The following is a 14732-nucleotide window of genomic DNA, read 5'->3' as shown; positions in this document are numbered from 1 at the left end:
CCGAGAACCATCCATGTCCTCCCACCCCTCCTCAGGGGTCCTCTGAGAACAGTGGCTACTGGGTACCACACACTGTGTGGGGGCCACATGTCCTCTTGCCCAGAGTCAGACACCACTCCTACCTGGCCGGAATCCTGCTCGCCGCGCCAGGCGATGGATTGGGTGGAGGCCTCGGTGTCAGATGCCCACAATTCTAGGAGCCCACGGCAGCAGCGGACCACCAAGAGGAAGGTGACGCACGCCATGGCCAATAGGGTGGCCTGCCATCTGGAGGCTCGAGAGGCCCACCAATTCACCGAGGGGTTACATTACTCTCAAGCAGATCGTGCCTCCTGTTCCCGGCACCACTCCTCCTGGGCTTCCCGAAACTGAGCGCCCATATGCACAGGATGTTCCACCACCTTTCGGAGAGTTTCGGCTGACAACACATCCTGATCGCTGCGCCATGTGTCATGCAGAGACTCTGCTCCCACTGCCCACATAAGAACACAGGATATGGTGAGGCCAAAAAGGAACACCCACGGAGCCATAGATAAGGGAGTCATACCACTATATTCTTGCTGGCAGCTGGGTTGGAGACACAGGAAGCAGGAGCCACAGGATCTGCAACCTGCTGTCCGCTTCTCTGCCAACCAACCAAACCCCTAGTGTAGGCACAGCAGTTATATTAGTGCCTAATGGCTAACTGGTTACAGCTGACGGCCAACTAGTCACAGCTGATGGCCATCTACTACCCGAGCCAGCACCTTTCCACATGAGGCCAAGAGCCTGGAAACTGCTCTCTAGAACTCTGTCTCCACAATTGCCTTTACCACTGCGATGAATCGAATATTTGTGTTCCCCACCCCCAAAATTCATATGTTGAAACCAAATCCCCACTTTGAGATTACCTGGAGGTAGGGCCTTTGGGATGTAATTAGGTCCTGGGGTAGAGCCTTCATAAATGGGAGTACGCTTAGAAGAAGAGGCCAGAGAGCTACCTGGCCCTCTTTCTGCCATATGAGGATACAACAAAATGATGGCTGTCATGCGGGATGTCAGGCAGGGTCTCTGGTCCCGCTCCCCACATAAGAACACAGGATAGGGTGAGGCCAAAAAGGAAAACCCACGAGCCATAGATAGGGGAGTCATACCATTATATTCTCACTACGGCTGGGTTGGAGACACAGGCAGCAGGAGCCACACTATCCACAGCCTGCCGTCCACTATTCTGCAATCCACAACCCACACTGCGCCATGCTAACTGCAATCCGCTCTCTCTAGCTCAGCCACCATCTTCTTGCTAGCCCCCATTTTTCTGCTAGCGTAAGCACGGCAGTTATATTAGTGGCCAATAGCTCACTGGTTACAGCTGATGGGCAACTAGCCACAGCTGATAGCCATCCAATCACCGTTGATGGCCATTTACTACCCGAGCCAGCACCTTTCCATGTGAGGGCGAGAGCCTGGAAACTGCACTCCTGGCTCTGTCCCCACAATGGCTGTCTGCATACCAGGAAGCAGGCCCTCACCAGGACCACCCAGGCTGGCACTCTGATCTCGAACTTCCAGCCTCCAGAACTGTGAGAAATAAATTTCTGTTGTTTATAAGCCACCCAGTCTATGGTACTGAGTAGGACAATTAGCACATGAGATTTTCTTATTTATTTGCTTGTCTCATCTCCCTATTTTAATGTAAGCTTGAGGTGAGTAGGACTTTGTATATCACATCACCATAGTCATAGGCCCTAAAACAGCATGAGGCAGATAGTCAAGACTCAGCAAATGCATGATCTTTTACACCCAGTACCCTCTGCAATGAAATTTTTGTGATTATTGGTTCAAATTCCCAAGAGAGAACATCTGCTTGGTTCTCTAGCCAGCAAATATACTTATGTCTTTAGTTCTGGAAACCATCCTTGGTCCCATCAGCCAGGTCAAGGGGGAGCAGTTATGGACTGCCCTTTCCAAGAGAATGTGAAGTGATGGGTGTCTAGAGGGACCTACAGGTGAAGAAGATACTGATATTTGTTTCAGAGAGGACTCACCACCTTTGCCGAGTTACTTCCCACTACAAATGTCTGCATACAAGTGTGTGTGCAACCCATTCTCTATCCCATTCACGTGAGCCACTCGCCGTGAACACACCTGGCTCAGATTAGGCACTCAAAATTTCTTAGGTCACCCTATATTCCCTGCTTCCAGATCTTGCCTCAAGCCGTTCCCTCTCTGCCAGAAAGGCTCGCCCCAACTAGCCCAGTGCCCTCTATCAGTCTGTAGATGTTAGAGCCTCATTTTAGAATTCTACTCAGATTTCACCCCATCCCGGGTTCCGTCATTCCAAACTAGTCACACCTTTCCCCAGCTCAGAAACCACCTTGTTACAACCTCTTTTAAGGATTTACTCCATGCTTCTTTCCAAGAGAAAGGTAAGAATCAGATGATAGATTCCACACAAAGACCCCTAACAGTCTTATTCACAGTAAGATGAAGATAACGCATGACATCCATGCCAGCTACAAGAGGCTATGCGTGCGTTTACATAGAAGGCCTGGGTTCCTGAAGAAGGCCATGGAGAGTGTCAGTGCAGCATAAAATGGCATGGAGAGAGGCAGCAAGGGTGATAAGGATAAATTCGGCCCATTGGACAACCAGGATAAGCCCAGTGTTTACCCAAAAGCAGGCAGCTTCTAGATTTCACCCCTGAGACCAACAGTTATCAACCTTGGCTCCATGATAACGTCATTAGGGGTGCTTTTGAAAAATATTCACGTCCAGGCTCCACTCTAGAGATTGTGACTTCATTGCTCTGGGGTGGGGCCATTGTGCACCACTGGCCAGGAGCTATATCCAAACACATCTCCTTAGAGAAAGTCAAGGGCTTTGGTTCCAAAGTGAATCCCAACTCTGCCCTTTACCAGCTTTGCCATCTTCTGCAAGTCACTGAAAATTTTTGAGCCTCCTTTCTATACAAGTAAACTGCTGCTAATAATTCCTACCTCATATGCTTACTGTAGGGATCAGAGAAAACATATTAGAAATTCCTAGAACAACAAACAAAAAAGAAATTCCTAGAACATGATAGATCCTCAATGAAATGGTGGGTGTAAGTATTATTAATGCCTCCCTCGCAACCTGTTGGAGAGTGATATTTAACACTCTGTGGTTAAAACATGTAAGGCAATGCTGCCGACATTCCAAATAGTCGTGCTTTAAAGAAGAGGGTTGCTTTGTTTCTGCATAGGCCACCTCAGCCCAGTCATAGAAGAAAGTTTTTTGGCAGGCCAGACGTACACTTCTCTGAAATTAACATCGTCCAGACTGACTTTTCATTGAGGCAATACAGCCTGAATGTGTAACATTTGTGTCAGCAACTACAGACCTGGAGCAGCTATTCGGCCACAGAGCAACTGACCCAGAACTCAGCAACTGCTCTTCAATGAGAATGCTGTGCCTACAGAAGCAAAGGGTGAAAAGACCACTGTGAGAACATCGCTCGCATCTGGGCCAGGCATCTACCACGTTTTTCAGGCACATTAGTGTATGAGGGAAAACTATCATCATGCACAAAAGACAAGGAGAATACTCTCTCCTGGTTTTTATTAGCAAAACAATAGTATCCATTTCCCAAATTCCATTAAAGAGACACTTCCTGGTGCTTTTCACTGTACTTGACCCTCTTCCACCCAAAATGGGCACTAAATCTAACATACCATGATATGAAGCTGAGAGCTTGCAAAGTCTGGCCTGATTTAAGCCAAGTTGGTGTGTAAAATAAATATGTTGTAGTTATAGTCTGAACCACTAGAGAAGAGAAAATAGCACATTTTCATCTGGATAATTATTTATTGACTTAATTTATGCTCGTGGAAATACTGATGAGCCTATTTAAAATACAAGATATGGACAAGCCAAGGAACACCTGGAGCTACCAAAAGCTGAAGAAAGGATCCTCCCTTAGAGCCTCAGGAGGGAGCACGGTTCTGTCCACACCGTGACGTTGGACTTCTGGCTTCCAGAACTGTAAGAGTGTAAATGTGTGTTGTATTAAGTCAAAAAGTAATTAATTACGTAAGGCAAATTAAATTACTTGATTAATTAAATTAAATACAAGATATGGGAAGAATTCCAATGTCGGAATCAATGGATTAAATTTAGACAAACTCTTGCAAGATAATCAAAAACATATCTATGATAAAAGTTCCTAATCAGGACCCTAATTCATGAACTGACCTATTGATTTTTCTCCGCTATGAACATTAGCCAGTGTTTGGTCATCATCCTTGACAGTAGCGGTTAAAAACAGGGCCCGCTACCTGTTTTTGTAAATAAAGTTTTATCGAAACACAACCACATTCATTTTTTCACATATCGTTTATGGCTGTTTTTAGGCTACAACAGCAGCGTTGTATAGTTGCAAGATTATATAGCCTGAAAAGTTGAAAATATTTCCTATGTTGCCCTTTATCAAAAAAGTTTGCCAAGCTCTGCTCCACAGAAACATGGCATGATATCATTTCCCCACCAAAAATACTTAAACACAATAGTTTAAATGAAAATATATTAAAATATACGCTTGCCGATTTATGCTTTATATGGAGTATATGAAATACCAATAATGTGTTTATTATGTGTTACATGCCATTTGGGAAAAATTACTAAGTAAAATTACTTCATACCACTAAATATCTATTTTTATATAGATATGAGTTATGGTAACAGCAAAGATTTCATTTCCATCATAATTAGTAGGTGGTTAGTTATTATCACCTATCAGTGATAATAATATCTGTAATCCCAACTTGTAAAAGAAATACAGTTCATATTACTTCTATCTTAGTTTTTCCACATATCAAATGTAAGAGGAAATGGAATGGGTGTGTTTGATTCGACTCAGCACTTTCTAACAAGGATGAAATAGTGTCAATTATATGCACTGCAGTTGTTTTAAAGTAAACTGAAACATAAAATATACTCAATTTAATTAAAGCATAAAAATAAAATGAGGTATCAATAGTAAAAGAATGAGAACAGCAGTATTGCTATGTTAATCTATTTATGCATCTAGATTTACAGCATTCAAAATTGTGTGGGTTTAAAAACAGTCATTAATGGGAAGCTGGTTAAACTAGAGCAACAAGGGGGGGGGATGCGATTTAAATAAGTGGCATTTTCTTTTTGCACTTAGCCATCTTCTAAAGAAGGAGGCTATTAAAATTTTAAATCAGTTTTTAATGAAAGTTTAGTGGTATAATATTTAATTGAAAACAACACCAGATGTTCTTTATCAAAACATCTTTCATAGTGGCTAAATCAAGGTCTGAGAAGTTATTTAATGAGATAATTGTTGGTCTGTGAATACAGCAGCAATTTCTTATTTACTTGTAATACAAAAACACACAAGTTTGGAGGCTGGCCAGGTTCTGTCAGCTGTTGTCTGCTTCTCATATCTTTCCTTGTGTGGTCCAAGTAAAGATGGTCGCTTGGAACACCAAATCTCACAATCCGAAACCAACAGATAAAAGAAGGGATCAGTGCCCTGGGAGATGGGCACCCTCCCTTTGAACCATAGGAAAAATTCCACTAATAAGATATTGGACATAGACAACAAACTGTAAGGTGCACCGACACACGAAAGAAAGGGAAGTCACAGAGCTGGGCTTCAATGAAGAGTTAATGTCAGACGACAATATTTGACAGTTGTGGTAAGCCGAATTTTAAACTGACCACCCAAGATTTCCTATCCTAACCTTTTGGACTGTAAATATGATCAGATATCATGCCCATGATTATGCTTCACTAGGTGGCAAAAAAAGAGATTTTACAGATATAAGTATTACTGATCAGTTGATTTGAAGTTAATCAAAAAGCAGATTATCCATTTGAGCCTAATTTAATCACAGGCACCTTTTAAAGGCAGAGAGTATTCTCTGGCTGGTGGCAGAGGAGGAAGTCAGAGAGACTTGAAACACTAGAAGAATTGGACAATGTTGTTCCTGGCTTTGAAGACAGAGAAATCTACACGCAAGGTTCCAGAGACCTGTCCAGCCAACGGCCAGCAAGACAGCGGGGACTTCAGTCCTAAAACCACTGGAACTAAATTCTGCCAACAACCTGAACGGTTGTGTAGATTCTTCCCCCACACCCTCTAGAGAGGAACCCAATCCAGCCCCCGCTTTCATTTTATCCTGAGCAGAGAACCCAGTCAATTCTGCAAGCTTCTAAACTTGTGTTAATTTAGAAGCACAAGCAGCAACAGAAAACCAATACAATCACCATCTCCTCCATCTTGAAGGCCAGAATGACAGGACATTTCCAAAGCAGCTGTTGGCTTTTCTTATTGAGGCTCTGCTTGATCAAATTCCTAAGACTACTCCGACTACATACACACACACACCCACCCCCGACACTCATCATGAAATTAATAATACTTCCTCTCTTGGGAAGAAAAGATGGAATTGAGAATCAATGAATGTTAAGCAAATTACATTGAGGTCTGCAAGCACCTTTTCCAAAAAATAAAATAACTGCAACACGTTGGAGCACATAGTGCTTGTGAGATTCCTGGGAGATACATCTCTCCACAAAAGTTGTGTTCAGTGCCGGTACTATAGAGCAGAAGTGGACTTAACTATGAACCAGCTTTAAATGGGGCAATTAAATTCAGGTTGGATATTAACACTGACCATCACTTCTGTAACATGGGAGATAATAGCAAGGGATAAGACAGCCCCACGCAACCCCGTTTGAATCAGCCCTTTAGTGAGCAGAACCCTCTGTGTCCACTTTGCCCTTAAAAGTGAAGGACTAGAACTACTTAGCCTTTGGGGGAGGCGGGGTGGGAATGTATCTCACCAGCAGGGGGCTGAAACCAGTGTGGGGGTATATTCAAAGGTCACTTACTATTCTTTATGACAGAGAATAAAGAGCAATAGAAAACCCCTTTGATACCTTAGAACCTCTGAATCATTGCTTATTTTAAAAGCATGAAGAAGGAGAATCCCCAAATCTCAGTAGGTCTGAGGAACTCCATGAACACAGAGGAGGTTGTGCTTTTCAAGGATTGTTCTCCAAGACAGCTTCCCATCAGCAGATGGCTCAGAGATCCAGCTGGTAAGTCTTCGCAAGTTGGGCTAGAAAGACCAACCCTACACAAATGAGTTTCCCTTTTGTCCAGTCACCATTTTAACTTCATCAGTGTTCACATAGGATATTTTTAAGCTTTTTTGTAAAGCTGTTGAAAGATTTTCAAACTTAAGGCAAACATTACATATCTTTAATGTTCTACGTGTGGCCTGCAAAGCCATTTAGCCCTAAGGGCCACAGCAGAGCTACCCACCCTCATCAATATGCTGAGGAGTCCCTCCAACAAACTTGGGAGGAATCAAGTGAAGATGGAGGAGCAAAGAAAAAGGAAAAGAAAGTTGTGTTTACCTAATTCCACCTAATTTACTGACAGGGGAAGGTCCAACAAGTGATCTGTTTTATCCTATTGATCAATTTTGACAAAAATCTTTTGGTTTAGTAATCCTGTGAAAACACCAAGGAAAGCACAGGAAATAACTGAACAATAACATTTGAGGGTTAATTATATCCCAAGCACTATTCCAAGTGCTCTATGTATATTAGCTCATTTAATGTCCCTATGGCCTTGTGATGCAAGTACTACTCTTATGTTCTAGACAAGAAAATTGAGGCACAGAGCAGTTAAGTTACTCAAGGTCATACAGTTAGAAAGTGCTGGAAACTGGAATAGGAGAAGAAAGGGATGTTCCCCCCCAAAAAAAAAATCTGAAGATTATATGGCAACTAAGATGTCTTAGGCAATAGAGAGCTAACCAGTGGGAGATGAACGGAGAAATTATTCTTCATTCATTCACTCATCCATTCATGCACCACTGGGCTGAGTGCTAGAGATACAGCAATAGTAAACCAGTTTTTAAAGCTAGTCGTTATCCTGAGATTGCATTCTGGTGGTTAGATACAGTGCAACAAAGCTAAGATGGAGAAACTGCCCAACAGGGGCCCTCTGCCAGACCTGAGGGTTAAGAAAAGGCTTTTCGAAGAGACAGTGATGTCTGAGCTGAGACCTGAGGATGAGCAAGGAGGCTGGGGGGGGGGGGGGGTCAGAGCCCAGTGCCTTAGCCCTCTGGGTTTTTGTTTTCCCTGAGCTCTGAGTGCTTTAAAAATAGACCGAAAAAGAACAGAAGAACAAGACTCTGACAGCCAAATTCCAAATGAGCCCAGTCATAGTTTATTTTTCCTCCTATCCTAAAAACCCCCAGGGAAAGAGAAAGGGTTTGGCAAAGGCAGGGCAGGATGGATAGATTGGGAATGTCCAGGAGGAAGGAAGCACTTCAGGGCAAATCCAGCTACAGAGGCTGTGGGGGAGCACGCCTGGGGTGTGACATGTATGTGGAGAAAAGCACACAGATGAGTGAGAGTAGTTCAAATGAGCAGCCAACCCAGAGAGGCCTAGCAAAAAGGACTTGAACTTTTAGAGCAGACAAAGCAGAGGTCTACACTGGCAGGCGGGCATCAGACAGAACTGTCAACAAACTGTGGGAGCCAGACTTGGCTGAGGTTAGAAGCAAGACAAATCTTAGAAGGGAAATGGGCAAAGGAGGCAGGGTTCCATCCCAGAGAGAGAAAACAGTGCCTTAAGATTGAGGTAGATGCTCAGTTTCTCCAAGAATTCCAGCAAGAAGAAATAATATGTGAGAGATCTAAAGAGGACGGCATAGCCAAAGAACCAGAAGTCTTTCAGTTGGGCATACCGGAGAGGTCAAAGAAGAAAGGTCGAGGGTGCAGCCAGAGGACAGGTTTTAAAGTGCTTTATAAAGAAACTGTAAGATCCAAGATGGCTGAGTAGATAAACATTGTGCCTGCTTCCTTCCATTAACACATCAAAATTACAACTAAATTATAGAACAATCAACCTGGAGAACCATCTGAAGTCTGGCTGAACAGAAGTTTTATAACTAAGGATATAAGAAGAAGCCACATCGAGACTGGTAGGAGGGGTGGAGACGTGAAACGGACTGGCCCCAAACCTTCATGTGGTGGTTGAGAACCGGGAGGGATATCTCAGCCTCAGTGGTTTCCCCAGAGAAGCGACGAAGCACAGGCCCATACCGGCCTCCCCCAGCCCAGAGTACTGGTGCTGACAAAGAGGAGCCCCCAAAACATTTGGCTGTGAAAAACAGTGGGATTTGGACCACCCAGGTGAGATGGAAGGCAGCGGGAAACCCAGACGTTCTCTTAAAGGGCCTGCACACAGATTCTCTCACTCGCAGGCACTCACCTTGGGCTCCAGCAAAGGGACAGTAACTCAGAAGATGTTGGAGACATACGGGGACATGCTTGGGAACAGGGCTGAAGGACAGTGAGCATTTTCCCTGTGAGGGGTCCTTCTCCCAAGCAGCTGGCAGGGCAGGCACCGCCCTTCCTGTTTTGAGCCCTCCCCCAACGCTACAAGCCAAATCTGAATCTGATTGGTCTGGTGAGCTCCAAAGCTCCACCCTGCTGACTCACTGGGATCCTGCCCCACCCAACTCCCCAACACTGGTGGCACTTTCTCCAAGAGCAGCCAGCCCCGCCCACATTGCCACTCTTCCTTGGAAAACTATCAGATTCCTACAGACCCAGGTGGGTGACGACTGGCCTCAGGGTTCTCTGAGACTTTTGCTGAGTAGCTTCAGGCTCAGCACTGGCACCAAACCAGAATCTACATTAACCTGGTGAACCACAACTCTTTCCACTGTGGTGATTCCCTGAGACCCAACTTGCATACTGCACGAAACTTTATCAATGGCTGAACCTTAAGGGAGCTGGCAGGTGGCAGCAGGCCTCGGGGCGTCCTGGCATTTTACAGTGCTACCCCAGGCCCTGTACAGGTGGCAGACATCCTTGCAGTGTGGCCTCTCCCACATGCCTCCAGAGTTAGCACAGGCAGTGAACCACCACAGATCATTTTGTAGCTCTTACCAGCCAGTGAGCTGTGCCCTCCACAACTACTTGAAGGGCAACAAGCTGCCGCTGAGCTTTTAGAGGGGCAGCTGGATGGCTCAGTTGGTTAGAGAGCAAGCTCTTAACAACAAGATTGCCAGTTCAATTCCCATATGGAATGGTGGGCTGCGCCCCCTGCAACTAAAGATTGAAAACGGTGACTGGACTTGGAGCTAAGCTGCGCCCTCTGCAACTAGATTGGAGGACAACAACTTGGAGCTGAGGGGCCCTGGAGAAACACACTATTCCCCAATAAAAAAAAAAATTTTTTTAAACAGAGGATAGTTTAAGAGACCTCTGGGACAACTTCAAGCATAATATTTGCAGGGCCGGCCCGGTGGCTCAGGCGGTTAGAGCTCCATGCTCCTAACTCCGAAGGCTGCCGGTTCGATTCTCACGTGGGCCAGTGGGCTCTCAACCACAAGTTTGCCGGTTCAATTCCTGGAGTCCTGCAAGGGATGGTGGGCACCACCCCCTGCAACTAAGACTGAACATGTCACCTTGAGCTGAGCTGCCGCTGAGCCTCCCAAATGGCTCAGTTGATTGGAGCGCATCCTCTCAACCACAAGGTTGCCGGGTCGACTCCCGCAAGGGATGGTGGGCTGCACCCCCTGCAACTAGCAACGACAACTGGACCTGGAACTGAGCTGCATCCTCCACAACTAAAACTGAAAGGACAACAACTTGACTTGGGAAAAAAAACGTCCTGGAAGTACACACTGTTCCCCAATAAAGTCCTGTTCCCCTTCCCCAATAAAATCTTTAAAAAAAAAAAAAAGCAATATTTGCATCATAGCGGTACCAGAAGGAAAAGAGAGATAGCAAGGGATTGAGAACCTATTTGAAGAAATAATAACTGAAAATTTTCCTAACCTTGCAAAGGAAATAGACATACAAACCCAGGAAGCAGAGAGTCCCAAACAGGGTGAACCCATACATGCCTACACCAAGACACATTATAATTAGAATGGCAAAAGTTAAAGACAAAGAGAGAATCCTAAAAGCAGCAAGAGAAATCAACTACTAACTTATAGGGGAGCTCCCATAAGCTTGTCAGTTGATTTCTCAACAGAAACTTTGCATGCCAGAAGGGAATGGCACAAAATAGTCAATATGATGAAAAGCAAGGACCTACAACCAAGATTACTCTACCCAGCAAGGTTATCATTTAAAAATCAAAGGATAGATAAAGAGCTTCCGAGACAAGAAAAAGCTAATGGAGTTCATTAGCACCAAACCAGCACTACAAGGAATGTTAGAGGATTTCTTTAAGATGGGGGGGATCAAAATTATTCATAACAAAATGCCAATAGCTACATATCTATCAACAATTACTTTCAATGTAAATGGATTAAATGCTCTAATCAAAAGACATAGGAGGGCTAAATGGGTAAGAAAACAAGACCTTTACATATGCTGCCTACAAGAGATTCACTTCAGATCAAAAGACACACAGGTGGAGTGTTAAAGGGATGGAGAAAGATATTTCATAAAAATGAAAAAAAAAAAAAAGAAAGAGAAGAAAGAAGAAAGAAAGAAGAAAGAAAGAAAGAAAAGAAAGAAAGAAAAGAAAGAAGAAAGAAAAGAAAGAAAAGAAAGAAAGAAAGAAAGAAAGAAGAAAGAAAGAAAAAGAAAAAGAAAAGAAAGAAAGAAAGAAAGAGAAAGAAGAAAGAAAGAATAGAAAGAAAGAAAGAAAAGAATAAACAAAACAGAAACAAACAAAAAAGGAAAGAAAATGGTAAAATGTTGGGCATTCTTCTTATCAAACTGGGGGTCGTAAGTCAACAGTATTTATTTGGGTATAACCCTCATTGACTAGAGTTGCCTTAAGAGGCCCAGATTAAGAATTCTTTATGTTCTAACTGGTTTAATGCAGTTATACCTGGAAATAGCTTTCTTGCAAATGCTATTGGTATAGAATTACATTCAGAACATGATAAGAAAAGATTCAGCAACATGGTTTCTGAGAGGCACATGAAACTAACGTGTCACTTTCCCACATTAAGCCAAATTCCTGGACTTATGAATGTCTATCATCTCATTTCCATGGCTAAAGAGGTGGAAGGTTTCCCATACAGGAGTCATTGCCACCACAAAGCCCTTCATAACGCGTGTTGCACACCTAACAGGACACCACAGTTGGGTCTACTTCCCACCCTGGAAGCTGTTTCAAGCTTCCACTAGGCTCCCAAGCCTGCCCCATGAATTCCTAAGTCCTGGGACCACACACAGAACTACGACAGATTTCACTGAGGGCCAAGGAGACACTAGTTTCTTTCTCTTCAAGCCGTATTCTCTCTTGAAAAATCTCATCCCAAAACACTTTCTGCAGTAAAAACATTACTGGGGGACCTCCTTTACCCCTGAAGGCCCTGATTTTCAAATTAACCAGCAGTGCATCTTATGGGTTTCCAGAACCCTAAGTCAGGTAACATGTAGACAAAAATTTCACCTTTGAACCTTGGAGAAAATGTTTACTTCTCAATAAGGTATAGGAATATACTCAAATAATCTGAAAGAATTCCATTCAACAAGAATCAAAGAAGAAGAGGGACTTAAATTTTCCAGTATTCCTCTGTTCTGGCACATGATCATTTCTCTTAAAAAGCAAGTCTTTTTATTAGACATTAATGCTATGAGAAGACACTAATAAGGGAGGTAGCTTGGCATTAAAGAAGGTGGATTTGAAGCTTGATAGGTATAGATTGTGACAATACTGCAATTAGTTTGTTATTCACCTAAGAAGCTGACACACCAGCCAGGAGTAAATAAAGCCACTGCAGGAGTAAATGAAGCAACAATCGTGTCATTCGGTTATCAGCTTCTTAAAAAGTAATCTTTAGCATCAGTGAAAGGAATAATCCTCTAATCCCTTCACAAGCTTTAAAAAAATAAAAAAAAGTATCAGTTTGTTACTCAACATCTTAACATCCTAGCTGAGGATCTGTTCAGAAGGGAAGGACTCAATGCTCTCAGGACAAACACTCAAACTTTCAAAGACACCCTCATAACTCCATCAAGGGCACAAAGTTTCACTCACAGTTTAGTTTATGAATGAACCACTATTCCCTGAAAATATTTTATTCATCCTGGTTTGATGTTCTCCAGGCCTCTTATAATGATGAGGAGTCATTTTTATTTTTTATTTTTCTACTTTGCCAAGGTGAATTATTCAATCAGGCAACTGGAAGATTAATATGGGGACACTGCATCATTTACCACCAAATGATCATATCGTCTCCTCCATAACAAAAAAGGATGGAGTCTAATTATGGAATAACCCAAAGAGATTTCTTTCAACTTGTTGTCTCAAAAGCAATGCTCTCTAGTTTATTTTACAGGGAAATGCAAATGTAAAAGTCTGTGTTAATTCAAAGTTAAGTGTAAAATAATGATTTTTAAGCCAGCAAATGAAGCTTCTGGAGGTTTAACAGCCTAATATAATAGATCCGGCATAGTGAGGATTAGAGTTGAATCTAAGTTTTCTTTGCAACTGTGTAGATTTGGAAGTTGACTTATTATTCAGTGACCTTCTAAAATCTTGAAAGGCTGTCAAATAATAAAACAGAATAGAAGAGAGACCATCTTCCTTGTTGATCTCTAAGAGTTCACGATCTCGGTGCCCAGATGACTTATGATCGGGGATAACAACATGCTCCAGCCTCACCTAGCTTTAAATGACCCCTAGAGCGTCCTTCAAATTCTGTGTCTCTAAATATTGAATTTTAGAGGCTATTAAGGCCTTTTCAATTATATCATTAGCTAGTTCCCTGCATAGCCGTAACTCTTTTAGGAGATCAGATACAGAATGATGATAAGAAGTCAGTTTCTGTCCTTTATTAAACAATGAGATTTTATCATCGAGGAACTGCACATGTATGGAGAGAACAAACATCAAGGGCTTACTCCAAGTCGAATGCCCTGCAATGTTGCTACAACAATGCGTTACGATCACTAAGGAGCCTCCTTCCTTTTCTAGAACTGTCCAAAAACGATAGACCTGGTTTGGGAAAGAAATCGGCATGTCCAAAATCAAGCTCATCACTTTCCTTCAACACAAACCTGCTTTAGCAGCCGCTTTCAGCCAGTCTCCCATGCAAGAAATTTTGAGGGTTCCTTTTTTAAAATATTTTTTAATTTTTCCATTACAGTTAACATACAATATTATAAATAACATTAGTTTCAGATGTACAACACAGTGCATAGTGGTTTCTCCTGACTTCCTCTCACAGCGACTTTCCAAGGCTTGTATATTCTACTTCTTAAAGATCTCTCATCCATCCTTCCCTTCTCCTTCGGGTGATCATATGTCCCTGTTGTCCAGGACAATCTTGATCTATGCCTGTTATCTCAGCATAACGATGAACTTTTTCTCCCCAAAGTGTCCAGGATGAACAAGTGATATCAGCCATTCCCATTGCCACAACTTACTTCAAACCCTCACTGATTCACACCTGGGTGGTAGTTGTAGTTGGCAGCAGTGGAGAGAACTATCTGCCCAAATGATCTTCACTTTCATCCATTCACTTCTTCAAAATTTTAATGGAGTGCTAATTCTGTACCAGACACAATGGTAGCCCAAAATGGGCTTCCCTGTAAGGCTGTGCAGTTTGCATATTGCACAAGGAGACCCAGCCCGGGGAGCAAATGAAGCTGAAAGTCAGCCCTCCGTTCACCTGCTAGGCCATGCAAGGCTGAGTCCTCCCTCCAGCAGGAAGAGGCACCTTTTTCTTGGCACAAAAGCA

This window comes from Rhinolophus ferrumequinum, chromosome 5 (genome assembly GCF_004115265.2).
Source record: "Rhinolophus ferrumequinum isolate MPI-CBG mRhiFer1 chromosome 5, mRhiFer1_v1.p, whole genome shotgun sequence".
In the NCBI taxonomy this organism is placed as follows: domain Eukaryota; kingdom Metazoa; phylum Chordata; class Mammalia; order Chiroptera; family Rhinolophidae; genus Rhinolophus; species Rhinolophus ferrumequinum.
Note: the sequence above shows the minus strand (reverse complement) of the source record.